This window comes from Asparagus officinalis, chromosome 6 (assembly GCF_001876935.1).
Source record: "Asparagus officinalis chromosome 6, Aspof.V1, whole genome shotgun sequence".
Lineage (NCBI taxonomy): Eukaryota > Viridiplantae > Streptophyta > Magnoliopsida > Asparagales > Asparagaceae > Asparagus > Asparagus officinalis.
The window spans coordinates 27,313,862-27,336,435 of record NC_033799.1 but is presented as its reverse complement, the minus strand read 5'-3'; the positions used below and the strand labels follow the sequence as shown (position 1 = coordinate 27,336,435).

The following is a 22,574-nucleotide window of genomic DNA, read 5'->3' as shown; positions in this document are numbered from 1 at the left end:
CTTATTTTTTTCTGTAGAAGCTTTAATTGCTACACTTGGTGGTGTTTTGTCATTCTGAAGAAACTATTTAAGCTTTGATTGCTACACTTGGTGCTATTTTGTCATTCCTTGCAAGTCTTTTGCATCTGAGATAACACGCTTTTTTATTGGCTCTCACTTGGTGCTATTTTGTCATTCCTTGCAAGTCTTTTGCATCTGAGATAACACGCTTTTTTATTGGCTCTTCCTTGACTATTGTGTAATGACTGTATGGAATTTGAACTAGAGGATGTTAAAGAATCTGCAGCTCTTAAGATATGTAAGTTACCATGGGGGAATAAACACAGAAAGGAGCATGTTGATGCTGACAATATTGATAGAGCAAAGGCGGAAGAAAAGAAAAAGAAAGGATTGCCTCCAGAATATTACTGCAAAAGTTTATACTGGGCTAAGAAAGGTGCCTTCTTCAGTGTAGTGTATATTGTATTCAGTCTTCTTGTACATGAGGCTTGTCTTAGAGCTTAGCTTAACTTCATCTTCTTGAAGCTCTTTCTCCTTGCATGAGTAACAGACCCCAGTACCAAGGCCCAAATGATCAAAAGGGGCACTGAAGATGTGTGCGGATTTTTTCATCTCCAAAGAAATCTTAAAAAAATGAGAATAACCACAATCTTATTCCTGCAAACCAAAATGGTTCATATAACATAATACAAGCTATCCCACCTCGAATCTCAAATGAAAGATAACTCCAAAATGCAGAAAATTTTGAGTTATTACAGAAATGATTAACATTAATAATAAAATCTCTACAGCAGCAGCACGTCAACTCCGTCGGCGATCATCACAGCAAATCCAACGCTAACTCGGGACACATCGGCGCTCGACCCATCAAGGCTGGACGCCGCAGGTTCCAGTCCCAGGGAGAGCGATGTAGGAGACATAGAAGACAACGATGACTCTACGACGACAGAGTCGTCACTGAGGCCGTTGGGGATGCTAGCTGCAGACGTTGGAACCGACGCGGGGGCCACTAGAGCCGGTGCAGGTGGTGATAACTAAAAGACCGGTGCCGGGGGTGGAGTTGCGGAGGGGGAGGAGGCAGGGCTCTGGGAAATACAGCTGAGAGGAGGCTGAAGGAGAAGAAGAGAATTAATGTTGAAGGAAAAAGCTTCATTCTTGTCGTCTCTTAATTTGTTTTCTGGCGGTGATGATATAGTTTTTTTGTATGCTACAGAATCATAATAATTAGATTTCCTATTTTGTTTAGCTTTATTTTTCCGAAAATACCCCTCGTACAATTAATTCATGCCACATCATCTAAAGAAAATCTTAATCTTAGAACTTAATCCAATGGTTAGAAACTTTGGTGGACATTGCCTCTTATCAACTTAAGTTGACAAGAGTTTTCCTCTATGCGCGCGCGTGTGTACGGGAGAGATATACACAGGTTTACACAGAAAATCTGTATAGAAAATAGCATAAAGACCAAAAAGTGAACCACAAAACTCATGAACACGAGAAAGACATTGCTATATGCACACACAAAAAGATGAAAATTTATTGTAAGTGTGTGAAACAAAGAGTGTAGTACTTATACTATATCATAAGATATATTTAGTTATAAAAATGTGCTAAATGAGTTGTTATAAAGACAAGAGCTAACTCAACCTTTAAAGACAATAGCTAACTCAACATTTAGATTTAAATTATATTAGTTTAGAGGGTTAAGTGAGAAAAGTTAAAGGGGATAGATAATAATTTGGAAGTGAAGGGGTTATGTACAACAACTCTATAATCAAGGGGGTTTTCTAGAGTTAAATAAGCTAAGCGGGGATTTTTCGGACGCCACCCCGTAGCGGAGGGGAGTTTTTAAATTAACGCAATTAAAAAATGTAGGTGATTCTTATATGATCTCACTATTGGTTTCCGTACGAAAAAGGTTAGTTGAAAATTGAGAGTGACAATATCAAAAGTCATGTGGATGTGATGTCGTTGACAATGACGTTTTTTCACATTTCCGTTTCCCATACTACCCTCAAATATTGCATGTATACCACACCATCAAAGAAGAAATTTTGTGGAATTTTCTACCGTTCGTCCTTCCACATTATGTTGCCCTAACGTTGCCCTTTATAAAGTAGTATAGATTGGTATAAAGTTTTTTTTATTTTTTTTATTTGTATCATCATACTTCGTTTGCCTTAAAAAAATGGGAAATCAAAGAAATAGAAAACTATTTCTAAGAAAAATTGTTTTGGGAGTGTTTGGTTTGCTAAAAAAAAGAAGAAAATCAAAGAAATGGAGATGAAATGATGTTAGTTGTCACATTATTATTGGATGATGTGAGTGATTTTTTAAGAAAACTAGTTTTGATGTTGTTTGGTTGGCGAAAAAAATAAGAAAATGAATTATAAGAAACTTATTTCCTGTAGTTTGTTGATTTCTTTTGTTTGGTTCATTCTTAAAAATAAGAAATGAAATGAGATGAGATGAGTTGTCATTGTATTATTGGGTGGTGTGACCCACACTTAAGAAAAGTGTTTTCACAACTTTTGGGGATGAAAACAAAGAAATGAAATGTTAATGAGATGAGGTGAATTGTTATAATATTTTATTGGATGATATGAGTGATTTGAAATGATGAGAAGATATGAGTTGAGTGATGTTTGGATAAAAATAATATTTTATTAGATGTGATGGAAGAGTTGTTAGATGAAAATAATATTTTATTAGATGTGATGGATGAGTGGTTAGATGAAAATAATATTTTATTAGATGATGTGAATGAGTTGTTGGATGAAAATAATATTTTATTGGATGTTGTGGGTGAGTTTTAGGGATGAAAATGGAGGAAATAGTACTTTTTTAGATTTTCACCTTTTCCATTTCCATTTCTTGGTTTTTAGGAAATAACCGAACAGACCCTAAAAGAGGCTGCTTCGATCACCTGCTCATTTTGTCTCTGTTTCTCCTACTTGAGTGGGGCCCGCATGAACACCCCTCAACCGACTTAGGAACCCACTCAGCAACATTGTATCTAAAGCCCAACAGTCTGTCAGAAATCGAAGCCCAGCCCAAACTTTTTTAAAAGGAGGAAATTTTGAATCTGCCCTCCAGGCTGAGCGGAAGACCCATTAGGGCTGAGCATGATTCGGTTTAAACTGAAAAAAACAATCAAACCGGTCAAAAATTAACAATTCAAGGTAGTTTTATTAATAGCGCGGTTCGGTTCTGGTTGAAAATGTTTTCAACCCGAACTGTCCGAACCGACCGCATCCACCAAACTATGTTTCGTGACCCGTACCCGCTAGCTAAACCCATACCCAATTTAGGAAACCCGCTTCGTTCAGATCCATCTCTTTTCTGAGTTTTCTCACACGCTCCCCAGGAACCAAACTCCCAAACAGCCCTACCCATCACCTTCGCCGCTGACTCGCTGCCTCTTTGCCGGCGCCGACTCGCCGCCTCTTTGCCGGCGCCGACACACCGTCTCTTCAGACTTCAGTCTTCATCATCGTCGCCGTCTGGAACTTGTTCGATCAAAAACAACTCTGAAACCCTAACGACTCTCTTCCTCTATTTCTTTCTTCATCATCACTGAACCATCTTCTCCAGAGTCCAGACCCATCTCGTATTTTGGAGACACCCACAGTAGAGGTATCAACTGAAACCCTAGTTTTTATTTTATTTTTGAATTAAGATTGATTTAGTTCTCGTTGCATGTTAGTAAACTGTATTGAAATTAATTTTGATTCATAAATGATTATTATTGAGGAATACTTCTATCACTAACAACTAAAAAAGTCCTTTGATTTATTCTCAGTTATGAACAATTTTAGGGTTATTATGGTGGAATTAAGGGAATTAAGGGAAGTCTCACAGTGCTAGTACCCCTCACAAATTGAGAACAAAAGGCTCAGTTCAGGGATTATTTTATTTTTTATGTTCTACATATTTAGCAGATGGATTCAGTATTTTGTTACATAATGATAATAACTCAAGTTTATTCAAAGCTTTATACAGAATTACAGATGACGATTTGTTCTCTATTTGGTTGTTGCTTGTGATTTCTACTCTGTTCTTTGCGATTGGGAGTTTAGTTTGCTTTGTGTTCTTCAGTACACATTTACTCTCGCATTTCATGACATTTTTTCCCTGTATCTTAATTTCGGTGGATTAAAACCATGAAAATATCCTACTTTTGCTTCTGAATGATCAAAAGATTTACATGTGCTGTGTTGTCCAACAGTTTGTCCTACATATATCAGTCAAGACCGTGTTAATTTCTCAGGTAAGTATTTGATTTTATTTTGAAAATTTTGTATTTACGTAACTATCTCCAAGTCTTATATATTTCTCAAGTGAAAAATTGCTTTCTTTGTGCACTATTTCAGGTTATCCAGAGAAGGTTCAGTTCAAAGATTCATTGCAAAAAGAGCACCTGCTCGTGATATTACAAAGCTTAATAAAAAACAAAATTAAGTAGTAGAACTTCTACTACATATGTTGTACTTATAACTGGTAATTGACATTATACATTTATTTATTTATTACGATTCAAAAAGAGTTTAAAAATAGTTTCAGTTTTGTGCTCAATCCTTTCAGTATTCTACTTTCAGATGCTTAAATATTGCTTGGGACTCATTCTTTGTTATAAGTTGGAAAGCTCGGCAATTGAATCATTCTCTTTGATGCTCTAGATATGAATTGTCAAGTATCTCAACATTGTCAAGTTTTCTCAGCAGGTTCTACTTCTGATACTCTTTCTTTGTTCTTTTCATCTTGATTAGTGGTTTTTTTTTTTTGCGAAATCCTTACATGTTAGTACCTAAATAAGTTATGAACAGAGCAAAAGAAAAAGTTGTACAATGAATAAATTAAGCGTGTTTAAGTTTTTTATAACATTTGAATGTGTCATACCCAAGTAAGAACCAAACAAACTGAACCGAACCGCACCGAACCGACATGGAGCAGTTCGGTTTAGTTCTGAATAACAAGCGGTTCGGTTCGGTTGGTCAAATTTTGACCGAAAACCGAACCAACTGACTGTTTGCTTACCCCTAAGAGCCATTGACAACGTTCCCCTTTCTTCCTCCTCTTGTTAACCCCTTTTATCCCCTTTCAATTTGAGAGCAAATCAAGCTTGACACAATTCACTCTTCCACTCTTCTAACTACTTCCTCAAAAATTCCTCTCTATGATGAGTTCAGCTCGAGAGAAAATCAACTGACCACCTCTTCGATCGCCCCTATTCAGCAGCCCAAACGTTCCTGCTGCCGAGTACCTCTACAGTAGCATCCACCTCCGCGAGCAGGTTCTCTCTTGCTACGACTCCTCCCACCTCCACCACTCCCATTCCTTCCCACTCTCCGTTCCTCCTCCCGCCTCTGGCCCCAATCATATTGGTATTTCCATCAACTCCCATGACCTTGCTCATTCTGTATGCCTCAAGTTGATAAAATCCAAGGATCCATCAATTTCCTAATTGTTCAATATCAGAGTGCTCGGTTACCGAAATTGGGGGCTTGAGCTGTTGAAACACCAACCACCGCAAGTTTGAGGGCGAAGCCACCAACCACCCCTTCCTCACTTAGTGTTTCCTCCAAGAAGATGGTTGAGAAATCTACGACGAGAGCTCCATTCGATAGAGGAATTTGAGCAGGTTTGCTCTTCTTCAAACTTTTGGTATACCCATTTCATGATTTGGGTAGTTTTGTTAATTTTGTACTATTTACTTTTTGTTTTATAGTGAGGAGTTCTGATATGAGTTGAACTTACATTTTCATCCCTTATTGTTCGTGAGCAGAGCTTTGGGTTATTGTCATCAAAGAGCATATTCTGAATAGGGCTAATTTTTCTTGGAATTTTGCCTTTGAGAATTGTGATTACTGAAAGACGCTAATTTTTTCCTTATTCTTTTGTTTAAACATCATTTCTTACGAAAATGGGGAAAGAATGATTTCCTAAATGTCTTTTTTGGTTCTTTCTTGTGAATTTAAAGTAGATGATTAGCTCCAGAAGAGTAGCTCCTTTTTGGAAAGAGTTAATCATCTAGTTGATGGATACAGGTTAAATTTCTCTTTGTTGTGCAGTATTTTGAACTGTTGATGTTGAGTATGTGCTGGGTTTCTTTCGTTATTTTCGTTGGGTTAGTATGGTATCTGTTTTGAGGTGTGGAGGTGTAATACTAAATACTGGTCCAATGAGTTTCAGTTTTGTTCTTTTTATGAGAAATTCGAACTGTGGGTCTAATGAGTTTTATCCTTCTTATTATGTCCTGTGTAGTTAGAAGTTAGACGACAAATTTCCAACAATAGCATAAATCAGTTGCCAGGAAAATTGGATTGCTACAGGTAATATAAACTTTATCTTCAAATTAGTAATGGCAGTTGTGTTTGGATATATGTTTTATTGCCGTCTATAATATATAATATACTTTGGATCCTTGTACCTGAATTTGTCTGTTATTTGCTTCTTATGCCACTCTGCTTTATTAGAAAATGTCATTGATAACACTTGCTTTGCTTCCTACCTGCTTTCTGAATTCGCCCTTGTTGATAGCTGATGTTAGCATCACTTTGCTTAACTTATAACCTCACATCTTGAATTCTGTTAGTTAGGCCTGTGTTTCTATTGGAATTTGAATGGGGTTGTCTGAGTTTTACTCATAATAGATTGCCAGTTTAATATATTAGTACTATATTTATATGAACATTGATAGATATTGATTGCTTTTCTGCCAGTTTATAGCCTAATTTGGCATCTCAATGCCATGTAGTACTCAAGTTTATCTTTGGGCTTTTCCTCTACAGAGTTGAAGTGGAAAACCATGGAAAGAGTAAAGACATTGGTCCTGAAAAGCCATAGCTTCGTGAACATGAAGGTCGTAACGAACACTATGCAACTGGAGGTGGAAGCGGAACAAAAAAATCTAATCGGCCTTGATGAGGAGGAACCACCACGCTACATACAGTCACTGTTATAAATAGCGGTAAATAGCCCCGTAATAGCGGCGCTAATAGCGTTAGCGGTCCCTTCCCGCGACGCTATCGCCCGCTACGCTATCGCGCAATAGCGGTGACATATTACAGAATGTTTGTTCACAAAAACGGCTAATAGTGTGTCATAACGGTAAATAGTGAGTGATTGCATTCGAAATTTGCTTTTTGATTGCTATTTAAAAACGGTCTGAGGCTTATTTTTTTAAAATTAAACTCAACCTTTGATCATTGCATTCCATCGTCTCCAGTGATTTTTAGCATACTCCCGCTACCTCTCATAGCCTCTAGCACCTACCTTGATATTTCCTCTCACCTCCTTCACTGTGAGCTCCTCTTAGGACAGTCTTGTCACCGCTAAGCTCTTCTTCTCGAAGACAATTTTTTGACTCCTCCAGTCATCTTCGGTATTAAGTGATGGTTACATGTCTATTTCATGTTTAGGATCTCCTTAAATCATCCAATATGTACTTTTAGATTTTTTAGATTTTTTTTTAATTTTTTTAGTATTTATACATATCTAAATTAAATTGCTATCTGACTTTACGTTTTTTATCGCTATTTTGCTGCAATAACCCGAAATAGTCTTAGTGATGCCTCACCGCTACGCGACGCTATCCGCTATCGATAACATTGCATACAGTCTCTTGCTAAGGAGTACGATGCAAAAAGGTAGCTGGGGGATGAAGAGTTTGAAAGAAAGGTTGTTGCACTACCTGTAGATTTGTACACATATGTGGACCTTGCCTTGTTTGAAGTGCAGCCTGTTGCAATACCCAAAGCTCAACTGTGAACCGACATAGGACAAGTTGTTAGGGGACCTGATATTAACTCTATGGATGGGTGCATTATCCAAGCATCAACTTGATGACCACAATCCAGATCAATGTCGGCTAAGACATTGTTCCTCTCATCATCGGCAAACACGGGTGTCACTCAAAATTCATATGCAAAGTTGCTCATGCAAGTCTATACATCAGCAAGGAGCCCAGCAAGATGAGGATGATCACCATTGCGGGGGATACAGAGAAGCAAGCACGACAGCTCACATGGTGGTCGAACTGATTGAGATAATCGCTCACACTCTTTTCGTGGTGGGAAATAAGACACATGGTCTGTGGGCATCGATGATTCAATGGTGGAAACACCGGTGGACATCATACTGCCAGGCTCACTTTCTCATGCTAGTTACAGAGATCTGATTGCACATAATTTCATATAGTTCATCTAAGAGTAGCTCTTTACATGCGTCTGCTTATGTTTGTAACTACAGGAGTCACGTTGCTGGGAGGTCAACAGACATTCTTTTTGCGCATACTAGCTACATGTTTTGTTCATATACTGACACTTTGAACAAACTGTTTTAGCTTTTGTCTAGATTCCACTTGTTCATGTTGTGCTTTATAATTACAAAGAATTGTCCTTAAATAATAGTTGCAAACTATTGTTAAACAACAACAATTGCAAAATAATGTCTCAGGTTTTCTGCTTAGGCTATGCATATTCTGATGAAAACAGTTTTATATAGTATAATCTATATCTGATTATGGTATGGTTGAATACTTACTATATAGCATATATTCCTTCTGTGCTGGTGTAATTTTCTCACTAGCTGGTCATTCCTAGCGCATGCTTTAATGAATTAGTCGAGAACAGGACATAATTTTATGAAACAGAAGCTGCACGAAACAAGCTTCCATTAGAGTTGTTTCATTGTCCCAATAACGTTTGTGCCCATTGTTCTCGACTAATTCATTAAAGCATGTGCCAGGTATGACCAGCTAGTGAGAAACCTGCACCAGTGTAGAAGGAATATATGCTATATAGCATGTATTCAGCCATACCATAATTAGATATAGATTATACTATATAGAACTATTTTCATCAGAATATGCACAACCAAAGCAGAAAACCCGCGACATTATTTTTCAATTGCTGTTGTTTAACAATAGTTTGTAACTATTAAGGACAATTCTTTGTAATTATAAATCACAACATGAACAAGTGGAATCTAGACAAAAGCTAAAACAGTTCAAAGTGTCAACATATGAACAAAACACGTAGCTAGTATGAGCAAAAAAGAATGTCTGCTGACCTCCCAACAACATGTGACTCCTGTAGTTGCAAACATAAGTAGATGCAAGTATGTAAAGAGCTACTCTCAGATGAACTATATGAAATTATGTGCAATTAGATCTCTGTAACTCCCATGAGAAAGTGAGCCTGACAGTATGATGTCCATCAGTGTTTCCACCTTTGAATCATCGATGCCCACAGACCATGTGTCTTATTTCCCACCACACCATGTGAGCTACCGTGCTTGCTTCTCTGTATCCCCTGCAATGGTGATCATCTTCATCCTACTGGGCTCCGTGCTGATGTACAGACTTGCATGAGCAACTTTGCATATGAATTTTGAGTGACACCCGTGTTTGCCGATGATGTGAGGAACAAGGTCTTGAATGACATTGATCTGGATTGTGGTCATCGGGTTGATGCTTGGATAATGCACCCCATCCATAGAGTTAATACTAGGTCCCCTAACAACTTGTCCCATGTTGGTTCGCAGTTGAGCTTCGGGTATTATAGCAGGCTGCACTTCAAACACGAGAGGCTCCATGTATGTGTACAGATCTGCAGGTAGTGTAACCAGTGTTTTAAATATCGACCGACATGTCGGTCGATATTGCGGTTTGAGTGGGCAAGCGACACGAATCGGGATAAATAAAGTCGGATGGCGTTTTTCGGCTAAAAATCGGATATATCGGCTAAAAATCGGATATTTCGGCCGATATTTCACTTTGCAAAAATCGGCCGATTTTTATGATTATCGGTTCATGATATTAGGTTTGGTTTGATTCATTGGGCTCAGTTCGAACCCGATAATAGACCCGATCAAATACAAAAAGGAGAAAACCCTAGGGCTCAGTTCGAAACTTCGAACCCAGCAGCCTTCTCTTGTCTTCGTCGTCGTTGAAAAAACCCTAGGGTTCTCTCGTCTTCGTCGTTGAAAACCGAGCGAAGTCAAGCCACCTTCTCGTCTTCGTCTTCGTCGTTGAAAAACGAACCCAGCACCATCGAAGCAGCATGAAGCTTTCTCGTCTTCGTCGACTTTGAGCCGCCTTGACTTCGTCCTTGAAGCCTTCTCGTCTTCGTCCTTGAAAGCCGCATTTTCGAAGAACCTTCTCGTCTTCGTCGTTGAAATCTGAAGCCGAAGCCATCGAACCTTCTCGTCTTCGTCATCGCTAGCTTCAAACGTCACAGGTAAGCCTCCGGTTCCCTTTTTCAGAATCGCACATGTTCTCTCTCTCTCTTCACATTTTTTTACATTAACTGCTAAGGTTCTTTTTTTCACAAATCTGTTTACATTTTTTTAACATTTTTTCAGACTTTAATAAAAGGGATTATTTCCTGCTGTTGACTGTTAAGTTGCTGACTGCTAAGTAAAAGGAATTATTGATTTTTTTCTCAAAATCAGGTAAGTCTCCCTCTTGAATCTTTTCCCTGTCAATAAAATTAATTTGAAGTTAGTAATTGAATTATCTGTGATTAAAATGTAACAAATTCAAATCCTAATGCATAGGAGATATTTACAGTTAGCTTCTGTTGTTGACTGCTAACTTGATTTTTTCCCCCTGTAGCTTCAGTTTGTGCCGAATCTGCTGGTGACTGCTAAAAACTTCATCAAAATCTGTAAAATTTCAGTTTTCCCCTTCAATCTTTTTAATTTCCCCCTTCTTTTCAGTTTTCCCCTGTCAAATAAATGTCAAATAAAATTAATTTGAAGTTAGTAATTGAATTATAAAATTGAAATGCAACAAATTTAAATTGTTGTTAGCATTTAACAAAGAGGAAAAAGAAATTTCTGTTATTTACATGCATGAATCATGATGCACAATTATTTGATTGAATTGTAACTATGTAATTGGTTTTAAGTTATGTACTTTTTCATATGTTTAGGCAATATAATTATCAAGTATGTGATATTAACCTAACCGATATGGCAATCCGATATTTTTTTCATGTCCCCCGATATATCCCCGATTTCCGCTATCCGACATGAATTTTGGCCGACCGACATGAACCCGACATCCGATATTTAAAACATTGAGTGCAACAACTTTTCTTTCAAACTCCTCATCCCCTAGCTACCTTTCTGCATCGTACTCATCAGCAAGAGACTGTACGTAGCGTGGTGGTACCTCCTCATCAGGGCCGATTAGATTTTTTGTTTCGCTTCCACCTCCAGTCACATAGTGTTCGTTACGACCTTCATGTTCACGAAGCTGCGGCTTTTCAGGACCAATGTCTTTACTCTTTCATTGGTTTTCCATTTCAACTTTGTTGAGGAAAGGTCCTAAGATAAACTTAGTACTATATGGCACTGAGATGCCAAATTAGGCTATAATCTGGTAGAAAATCAATCAATATCTATCAATGTTTACATAAATATAGTACTGATATATTAAACTAGCAATCTATTATGAGTAAAACTCAGACAACCCCATTCAAATTCCAATAGAAACACAAGCCTAACTAACAGAATTCAAGATGTGAGGTTATAAGTTAAGCAAAGTGATGCTAACATCAACTATCAACATGGGCGAATTCAGAAAGCATGTGAGAAGCAAGTGTTATCAATGACATTTTCTAATAAAGCAGAGTGACATAAGAAGCAAATAACAGACAAATTCAGGTACCAGGATCCAAAGTATATTATATATTATAGACGATAATAAAACATATATCCAAACACAACTGGCATTACTAATTCGAAGATAAAGTTTACATTACCTGTAGCAATCCAATCTTTCCTGGCAACTGATTTATGCTACTGCTGGAAACTTGTTGTCTAATTCTAATTGCAAAGGACACAATAAGAAGGATAAACCTCATCAGACCCACAGTTCGAATTTCTCATAAAAAGAACAAAATCGAAACTCATTAGAACAATATTTAGTATTGCACCTCCACACCTATAAAACAGATACAATGTACTAACCCAACCAAAATGACGAAAGAAACCCAACACATACCTGACATCAACAGTTCAAAATACTAACCCAACCAAAATGACGAAAGAAACCCAACACATACCTATAAAACAGATACAATGTACTAACCCAACCAAAATGACGAAAGAAACCCAACACATACCTGACATCAACAGTTCAAAATACTGCACAACAAAGAGAAATTTAACCCGTATCCATCAACTAGATGATTAACTCTTTCCAAAAAGGAGCTAATATTCTGGAGCTAGTCATCTATACTTTAAATTCACAAGAAAGAACCAGAAAAGACGTTTAGGAAATCATTCTTTGATGTTTAAACAAAAGAATAAGGGAAAAAATTAGCGCCTTTTAGTAATCACAATTCTCATAGGCAAAATGCCAAAAACAACATGAATTAGGGGCACACAGATGATGATTCACGCAAACTGCAATAAATTTAGAAAAGAATAAAGATTGATTGGAATCATCATCATCACCACCACCATCAACAATATCACAAATCTACAAACATCAAATATTCCTAATGAAGCATTATCCCAAATGACAAATTCATAATAAAAAGAATGAAAAAACGACAGAATTAAGGGTTGAAACACAGGAATTTACACAACTACAATACCCAGCCTAAAGCAATTTAGAGAAAACCCAACAAAAACACCAAAGTCTAGTACTCTTATCTCTCAAAAGAAAGAGAACCCACTACAAAGTTTGATGCTTTGGGAGGTGGGTGAACTTCAGATTTTTATTAGAGGATTATAAATGGAAAATTCATATGAAACACAGAGCCCTATTATACAGGAGAGAAAACTCAAGAAGAACAAAGTCTGGTACTCAATTTCTCAAAAGAGAGAACCCACTACAAAGCTTGATGACTTGGTAGGTGGGTAGACTTCAGATTTTTATTAGAGAATTATAAATGGAAAATTCATATGAAACACAGAACCCCATTATACAGGAGAGAAAACTCAAGAAGAATCAAGTCTGGTACTCAATTTCTCAAAAGAGAGAGAACCCACTACAAAGTTTGATGACTTGGTAGGTTGGTCCACTTCAAATTTTTATTAGAGAATTATAAATGGAAAATTCATATGAAACACAGAACCCCATGATACCAGAGATAAAACCCACTCCTAATTATACACGAAAATAAGAAAATCCTGAAAATGCTAAATTTATTACAAGATACATCATCTTAAGCAATTTGTAGACATAATTAACAGGAGATAATTCTAAATGAAGAAGGGAAACTATGATTAAGAAAACAGAGTCTTGTACGTGAGGGTGTAGAACTTTGAAGAATCCAAGGCCAATTGATGAAATGGCCAACGACCCACTAAAGCTTTCAAGCAATCTCGAGGTGGGTATGGCTTAGAATTAGAAATTCAGGGCGGAAAACGGCAGATTTGAGGAGAGAGGTAGAAGGGGAGAGCTTGAACTTGAGTTTGAGAATAATATGAAGTCCGCCAGCTGAGCTTTATTCAAATCGTACGGACGTGAACCTACGTCATTATTTGATTTGATTTAATTTTTCTCCTTTGTTGTTGGGCCGATTGACTGTTTAGTAGATACTATGTCCGGTTGTAAGGTGGAATTGGGCCGGATTCTACTTGGGCCTTTAAGAATAAGAAATGACAAAAATTCAAATCCTACTTGAGACCGAATTCAAATTTTAGATTGAATGTCATCATTGCGAGTCAAAGGGAATCTGGTAGAAGTTTTTTCTCATCTGGATAAGTTCTAAACAACTTTTCCTTGCTCAAATAAGCCCCTTTTTCCTTTATTCTTTTTTAAATAAATATACTAAGCTTATATTTAGATACTAGAAACTAATCAAATAAACAAAGTCTTAGAATTAAGGTCTAGTTAACGCTAAAGGCACTAATCAACTTAGAATTACCAAAGAAAGTTTGGCCCATTGTAATATATAGGCAGATTGAGATTAATATAGATATTTATTCTAGTATTCCTACTTATCTAATGAGCTACAAATTTGTTCTAGCTTTCTACTGATCAACTTAGAATTACCAAAGAAAGTTGTTTCATTGTAATGTCGTCAGGTTGAGATTAGATATGCATACAAATTGTAGTCCTAGTTTAGAGAATCTCATTTACTTATATTAAATTGCAATTAGCAACCGGTGTTATAGTTATCATTACAATTGTTTATTGTTTAGCCTCACTTACGAAAATAATTTTTTGCAATTATAATGTCAAGTACTAAAATTCCAATTCTTTTAGCAAATTTTACCTATGCCATTCTTTCAACAACAACAATAGCAGCAACAAAAAAAAAAAGATCCATGCCATATAGTATCTTTTTCCGGGCAATGAGAAAACTACTTTTCTTTAGTGGATGGGAGGCTCTTGTTAGTTTAATTGAGCTTGTTTTTCCCCAAAGAATATTTAGAGCATTTCACACTTTGTAGTAACGACCTCGAGAAGTTTGCTGAGAATAATGTGAAGATCACTAGACTTTGTGAGACATCCTACAGTAACTCAAATTTTCAAGATTAAGAGGGGATATTAACGACACCACCACACATCGAGAGGGTTTCTCGAATTAAAATATTTAATTATTTCTAAGATAACTCTTACAGTTGAGGGATTTTCTGAGATTAACTCAAAATAAAAATTTACAAGTCATCCGTTCCTTTTACAACTACAACAAGTTAATGTATTTTTTGTCATATGCACATTTTGCCACTTAGCGCACGAATTCACTACCAATTTGGCAATTTTTTAAACCAACACAATCACTTACCAAAATGCCTTATAATTATCCTTTTTTTAAGAGAAGATCATGAGGAAAGATGCAAAATGGGTGGAAGGCTATCACCGTTGGAGAAGATGAAGCAGGTGTTATTTGGATTTTTATGTTTGGGGTTTTAGGTTTAACCTCGTCAAGAAAATAGGCGGTTAAACATAGGTGAGGGATATAAATTGTAGGATTCAGATCCTCTCCAGTGAGATGGTAATTGGAGGTGATCCAATTCTTTAAATCCTCACCATCAATCTTAGTTTTAAAGGTTAAAAAATGATGTACGGGATTTCCACAACTATGGCTTTTCAATAGCATGCTAGATCTATTGAAATTAATTTAATTTAGGAAAAACTCAAATATTTCTAAATATTTCATAACTCCAAAAGATTTTATAAATTTGTTTCCAGGTGTTATACCTTGGACTCACACTATTATGAACAAAATTTCATGCTCTATTTTATACTGTAATACTTCTCTTTGAAGCATAAATAACTGTTATATTTGAAAGCTATATTTATAGAGATGACATTTGTGGTGAGGTGCGAAGATAACTTAACAAATATAGCATGTACTTATAAATTGAGTGCGATATACATGCCCTTTTCAAATGTTTGCATGATGCTACTGTTGGATTATTTTATGTGGTGATCCCTTGAGGGATTTTTATTTATGTATTTACATTTTTTCAACGAAGCTCCCTAACAGGTTTAGGTGCTTGCTGAATAGATTGATTTGCCCTAAATAAAATTTAAATCATAAGATCTATCATTGTATTGGAAAATCACTATCATAGTTGAGAATTTAAAGAACGGGATCTTCTTTAATTACCCTATCAAAGCAAAAAAAGAAAAGAAAAAGAAATTAGATTTGAGGAAATATTCTCCTTATATCTAAAAGATAAGTTAACTAGGGGGATCAAATTGAAATTACCGATATAATTGGATAGGTCTGTTAGCGATTTCAATGATTCAGGGAAGATTTGGGACTGCAGTCACACTGTGGAAGATTTGAGGGGCCCATGTCAGGCCTCAGAACAAGATGATCGAGCCTAAAAAGTGCTCCTCAGGCTAAATCCTCTCCCTCAAAAGTGCTTCTCAGGCTAAATCCTCCCCCCCTCTCTCTCTCTCTCATACAATTCGAGCAGTGACAGATCGAATATATCCATCAGCCAAGACAATCCCCCACCCTCCCTTCGTCGTCACCGCCGTCTTTACTGCCACCAAGTCCCAAACCTCCGACCGAGCCGCCTACAGCCCCTGCCCTTTGTCGGCTATCTCGCCGGAGATTCTGCTACCACCGGAAATATCCTCTGCTTGACTCTCGCCCTCATCGGCCTCATCTTTCTCGACGCCATCGCTGGCGACGTCTTCTACGTCCTCTACCACCCTACTCACCCCACCTTCACCGTCTCTTGGATAAACCTCGCTATTGTATCTCGTCGTCACCGCTCAAAACCGTAACAGAAAAATCTCCTTCCTCTATGATCCTATCTCGATCGCCGTTTCCTCCGATGGCGTCGCCTTCGGCGGCGGATCTTTCCCAGCGTTCGTCCACGGGGCGAAGAACACCACGGTGATGATGGCCGTGGTGTCGAGCAAAAGATAAGAGCTTGGATTCGTCGGCGGCGGCGGAAGAGCAAGCTGCCGTTGGCGATCCGATGGCGTCGCCTTCGGCGGCGGATCTTTCCCAGCGTTCGTCCACGGGGCGAAGAACACCACGGTGATGATGGCCGTGGTGTCGAGCAAAAGATAAGAGCTTGGATTCGTCGGCGGCGGCGGAAGAGCAAGCTGCCGTTGGCGATCGATCTTGAAACTAGGTCTAGGATTAAGATCGAAGGGTGGAAGACGAAGAGGATTGGAATCGAGGTGAGGTGCGATGGATTTGGCGTCGCCGTTCCTAAGAAAAAGGCTGGAAAATTAGCTCTGGCGAGAGGTGATGTTAACTGATCAAGATCTGGAAATGGACGATCTAGATTCACTCAAAGTGCTCGGTTACCGAAACTGGATAATGCACCCCATCCATAGAGTTAATTCTAGGTCCCCTAACAACTTCTCTCGTGTTGGTTCGCAGTTGAGCTTCGGGTATCGCAGCAGGTTGCACTTCAAACACGACATGCTCCACGTATGTGTACAGATCTGCAGATAGTGCAACAACCTTTCTTTCAAACTCATCATCCCCCAGCTGCCTTTCTGCATCGTACTCATCAGCAAGAGACTGTATGTAGTGTGGTGGTTCCTTCTCATCAGGGCCGATCAAATTTTTTGTTCCGCTTCCACCTCCAGTCGCATAGTGTTCGTTACGACCTTCATGTTCACAAAGCTGCGGCTTTTCAGAACCAATGTCTACTCTTTCCTTGGTTTTCCATTTCAACTCTGTAGAGGAATGGCCCGAAGATAAACTTGAGTACTATATGGCACTGAGATGCCATATTAGGCTATAATCTGGTAGAAAATCAATCAATATATATCAATGAAGGTTGTAACGAACACTATGCGACTGGAGGTGGAAGCAAAACAAAAAATCTAATCGGCCCTGATGAGGAGGAACCACCACGCTACATACAGTCTCTTGCTGATGACTACGATACAGAAAGGCAAGTGGGGGATGAGGAGTTTGAAAGAAAGGTTATTGCACTACCTGCAAATCTGTACACATACGTGGAGCCTGTCGTGTTTGAAGTGCAGCCTGTCGTGTTTGAAGTGCAGTCTGCTACAATACCCGAAGCTTAACCGCGAACCGACATGGGACAAGTTGTTAGGGAACCTGGTATTAACTCTATGGATGTGGTGCATTATCCATTTCGATAATCGAGCACTCTGATATTGAACAATTAGGAAATTGATGGATTCTTGGATTTTATCAACTTGAGGCATACAGAATGAGCAAGATCATGGAAGTTGATGAAATACCAAAATGATTGGGGCCAGAGGAGGGAGGAGGAGGAACGGAGGGTGGAGAGGAAGGAGTGGGAGTGGTGGAGGTGGGAGAGAGGAGTCGCAGGAGAGAACCTGCTCGCGGAGGCGGATGCCACTGTGGAGGTACTCAAGTTTATCTTTATGTGAAATTGTGGGTTTGAGCTGTTGAAACACCAACCACCTCAAGTTTGAGGGCGAAGCCACCAACCACCCCTTCCTCACTCAGTGTTTCCTCCAAGAAGATGGCTGAGAAATCTACGACGAGAGCTCCATTGGATAGAGGAATTGAGCAGGTTTGTTCTTCTTCAAACTTTTGGTATACCCATTTCATGATTTGGGTAGTTTTGTTAATTTTCTACTATTTACTTTGTTTTATAGTGAGGAGTTCTAATATGAGTTGTACTTGCATTTTCATCCCTTAATGTTCGTGAGCAGAGCTTTGGGTTAATGACATCAAAGAGCATATTCTGAATAGGGCTAATTTTCTTGGAATTTTTAAATATGACTCTACTGCATTAGTTTTTGTTCTTTTGAAATGATTTCCAATATAATATTATTAGCTTCATGAATGTATTTTCTGACATTAGCTAAGAATTTGCAGCAGAAATATATAGAGGGTATGATTGTGTGCAATTTTGATTTCAAGCTATTTTGGTTGTCAGAGATTCTTTTTGCTTAAATTTTTCTGTGAGAAGTATGGAGTAATTGTGAAAACAGGGACATGTGGAATCAATTTCATTAATCTCTATTCTCAATGTGGACAATATTTTACTTCGGCTTTCCTTGTTTTCTCTTCACACATAATTAATAGCTCATTTACAATTTCGTTGTCTTCTTGTGTAGAATTTGGGGAAATTATTTTTTGTTCTCTTCAATTAAGTTATGGTCTAAGACTCAAGGCTCTGCGGTCAAAGAAAATAGAAAGTCATCACTATTCAGGCTGGATATTGACCTATTTACATAAAAAAAAAACTCTTTGCTACTAATGCAGAATAATTTCCAATTCTCCTCTTTTGTTTTCAAAATTTCTTCATATGTGCAAATTTAATTATTTCTCTTGTATGGGCCATTGTCTCCTTAAAGAAGGATGCTCATCATCTGAAATATGGAAGAAGAGAAAGCCCAAGACTTATCCTTCCAATCTGTCCACGGTTACTATCACTAAGTTGTATTTGTGTAATCTAAAAAACTGTTATATAAGAAATTTGATTTTTTTTCCTAGCAATTTCTTTTGAATTTTAGCTTTATTATTTGATGGAATCTAATGCTCTCTTCTAGAGTTGCTTTGCTTGATGGATTGAATGGTTGAGACCCAACATGAGAACTTTTTGGCAACTCAATTTTTACGAACAGGCTACATATACTGATTGAGCTGTAAGATCTGACGAAATCAAGAATGACAATCATTTCATTTTTATAATGCACCTCATTTGTTAGTTTCTTCATGCTTGTGCTTTATTCATTGAGCTTATACAACATGGTCTATGTATAAAAACTAAAGGTAATTTCTCCTATGTTATCAGGATGAAAAAGTTTCAATGTGCCACCCTGGAGAGAAGGAAAAGTAATTAAAATGGAAGTATGTATCCAAGATCATTCTCAAACAGAAGACCGTATGTCCATAAAATTTTTATGTAATATTCATAATCACCAACTTGCTCGTCGAAGTAATTTTTTCGTTGACAAATTTACGGTATCCTATAGCTGAATTGTCTGCTGTGAACTTAATCGAAAAGGAGTCTTGGTCCTTTTCATCAATTATCAGGATAGCGAACAATCCCTTGGCCTGGTACTATATTACCTACTCCTTTCTAAGAAATCATCTCTTATAGTTTTAATTCGAGCAAATGGTTGATTTCATATGCTTCCTTCAAATTTTTTTGTGTACATATGTAAAGATAGGGAGTATGCTGAATATTGGTTTGGGCCTGACAAATGCTATTACCTGTATCACTCACTTAAGATTGACCTACAAGTATTTCTCAAGTAGCGACCAATTTTTAAAAAAATTTGTCTAAAATCAGCTTCATCTACCACGTTAGTGCCAGGTTATGCTTCGTCTTTACGACGGCGCGATGCCAAGCCTACATCTGCAGCTTTATTTTCTTTGAAGAATATTGACTTACTATTGAAATAAATCCTCCTTTTTGCACTTCTTTCGACAGAAGCCGCTTCACGGTACATCTCAAAGATACTACCGGTGTCATAGTTACTACCATCTTCAAGACAAATGCCAAAAAAAAAACATCTCCATCAACAGCATGCAACAGGAAGGGAAAAGTCGGCATATATACCATCTCTCTCAGTAATGTTTGAGCGACCAAGAAAACTTCATTTGCCTCAAAAAGTTGCAAATTCCCAGGGTGTTACAAGACCGTACAACAGTATATGGTTACTACTCTCGTAGATGAGCTTAAAAACATGTAGCAGGCATGACTCTTCTGACTTTTGGAAGAATTTTGGACAGAAGCTTTTTTGGGCAGTCTATTTATGTAGTTGTGTTGGGCACATTAATTTTATATTTTTTTTCTAATATATCTCAAGCCAATTGATGCATCGTTTGCTTTAACGGGCAAAAGTAAGATTTTCTCTCATTGAGTCATGAAACAATATGCAATTTTATCTTTGATTATAGCTTTATTTTATATGAATTACTACGTGACATGTAGGTAGTGTGGAGGAGAAAAGTTGATAATTCCAAAAATACTATCCGAAAAAAAAAAAGATACTGCCCAATTTAAAGCCGTCATGTGCATTGCACGTGCCCACCTTACTAGTATATATAGAAAATCTAATAATCTCAAACAAAGAAGTATCTGGTCTAAAGAAATGTCTAGTCTGAATAGGAGTCGGGTAATTTATGCACGCAGACAAAGCCCTCTTATCCCCCCTTATTTGAAGATATGAGGTACTAATATGTAAATACCCGTTTAACCTAATATCTTATACTGTTGCTCAACAAGGAAAGACGAATCCGCCCTTTAAAAACCTAAAATTGCTCTAAAACCCTAAAATTGCCCCCTCCCTCAAAAGTCAAAACTAGGTCAAAATATAACATCATATATGCAATAATACAAATAATAGGTGATCAAATTATAAACGGATATTTGATAGACAAACGAATCAAATATAAAACTGGTTAAATTCTATTCGTTAGTAAACTCGAATACTAAAAAATATTTGTTGAGTGGTAAATGAACTACCGAATCGAATATGACCGAATAGTTACTCGAACTATTTGTTAATTATTTAGTTCATTTCCACCCCTACTTGGGAATAGTTAGTCTCCAGATTTAGGGCTGTCCATCTGGGCCGGGCAAACCGAAGCCCGGACTCGGGCCCGGTTGGCCCGGGTCGTGTCTGGGCCCATGTCCCGGTCTGAGCGGGCTGGGCTCCGGGCAGGTCCGGTTTTTTTGGTTTTTTTAAATTTTTTTTAATTTTTTTTTTTGTTAAAAAGGGGAAAAAACTATTACCTTGAGGATTCTGGCATGTGTTTTTCTATATGGCATTTGAGGTGGTTGGTGCCGCTCTTATGATGAGCTTGGAAAGTCTGGCCGCACAACGCACATTTAGCCTTCTGGGCGATGATCCTACCGTGTTCATCCTTGGTGACGTCTATCTTCTCAAAAAATTTCTACACATTGGATCTCGACCTTTTAGGAGCTCTTGGTGCAGATTCGTCGCCATCAGAGTCAGGATTAACAACAGTAGGAGGAGTAGTTGTTGTAGGAGGACTCATTTCTGGATCGGTAGGAGATAGGTTTTGCTCTTCATAATTAGATCCAGAAGCCATTTGATGGAAGTATTAGATAATATAAGAGATTATAAGAGAGTATAAGATTGTATAAGAGAGTATTAGAGAAGTAAATGATCCGGTTTTTTTGGTTTTTTTAAATTTTTTTTAATTTTTTTTTTTGTTAAAAAGGGGAAAAAACTATTACCTTGAGGATTCTGGCATGTGTTTTTCTATATGGCATTTGAGGTGGTTGGTGCCGCTCTTATGATGAGCTTGGAAAGTCTGGCCGCACAACGCACATTTAGCCTTCTGGGCGATGATCCTACCGTGTTCATCCTTGGTGACGTCTATCTTCTCAAAAAATTTCTACACATTGGATCTCGACCTTTTAGGAGCTCTTGGTGCAGATTCGTCGCCATCAGAGTCAGGATTAACAACAGTAGGAGGAGTAGTTGTTGTAGGAGGACTCATTTCTGGATCGGTAGGAGATAGGTTTTGCTCTTCATAATTAGATCCAGAAGCCATTTGATGGAAGTATTAGATAATATAAGAGATTATAAGAGAGTATAAGATTGTATAAGAGAGTATTAGAGAAGTAAATGAGTTTTTGTGTGAGGAGAAGAAGTGAAAACCCCCCTCTATTTATAGATGCAGCCTCCTAGGAAAATGATCAAAAAACCCTCATATTCTAGCTATTTTTGACCGTTTTTAGGGGCGAAACGGTCAAAACGCACGTTTTGGCCGTTATGGCTGGGCCGGCCCGGCCAAAACAGTCATTTTTGACCGGGCCCCGGCCCGGCTGGCCCAGCCAAAACAATGAATTCCAGAGGCTGACCGTTGGTGGGACGGACCCCACTCTGAGCCCCGCCTTAATTCTGCCCATACGCCGTCACCTCTCGCGTGCGGACCCAGTGCTCGTGCGCCTCATTACAGCGGATCCTAGCACTCGTCTTGCTGAGAGTTCTGGCTCTGCTTATAGCCTTCTGGGCATGCAAAATTTCTTGCATCCATCACCATTCGACTACTTCACCAAGTGGATTAAGCCCAACAGACGGAACCGCGCTCGTACTAGCCAAAATTGGTTTGACGCAGGCCATAGCATCACTAATTTTGCTATGGAGAACTATTGTTTGCCGATTTATAACGTCTCGCGCCTCTCTCTTTTCATCA

At 38.0% G+C, this 22,574-nt stretch overlaps 4 long non-coding RNA genes across 9 annotated transcripts; 3 read left to right on the top strand and 1 right to left on the bottom strand.

Moving 5' to 3' along the window:
- LOC109844401 lies at positions 3,342–20,237 on the top strand. 6 transcript variants are annotated; one of them, XR_002248018.1, is made up of 7 exons: positions 3,342–3,636; positions 4,229–4,270; positions 4,374–4,500; positions 4,599–4,724; positions 19,192–19,281; positions 19,373–19,457; positions 19,834–20,237. It is a non-coding gene; the product is annotated as an uncharacterized LOC109844401 (long non-coding RNA). The 6 variants fall into 6 exon arrangements; XR_002248016.1 differs by adding an exon at positions 18,947–19,042 and having other exon boundaries at positions 19,192–19,457; XR_002248015.1 differs by adding an exon at positions 6,265–6,332 and having other exon boundaries at positions 19,192–19,457.
- LOC109844405 lies at positions 5,192–6,255 on the top strand. Its single transcript, XR_002248023.1, has 3 exons — positions 5,192–5,384; positions 5,479–5,641; positions 5,729–6,255. It is a non-coding gene; the product is annotated as an uncharacterized LOC109844405 (long non-coding RNA).
- Positions 9,393–10,663, top strand: LOC109844404. The gene is made up of 3 exons (XR_002248021.1): positions 9,393–10,241; positions 10,366–10,455; positions 10,619–10,663. It is a non-coding gene; the product is annotated as an uncharacterized LOC109844404 (long non-coding RNA).
- Positions 10,389–12,409, bottom strand: LOC109844403. The gene is made up of 3 exons (XR_002248020.1): positions 11,772–12,409; positions 10,572–10,729; positions 10,389–10,481 (listed from the first exon to the last, which is right to left on the bottom strand). It is a non-coding gene; the product is annotated as an uncharacterized LOC109844403 (long non-coding RNA).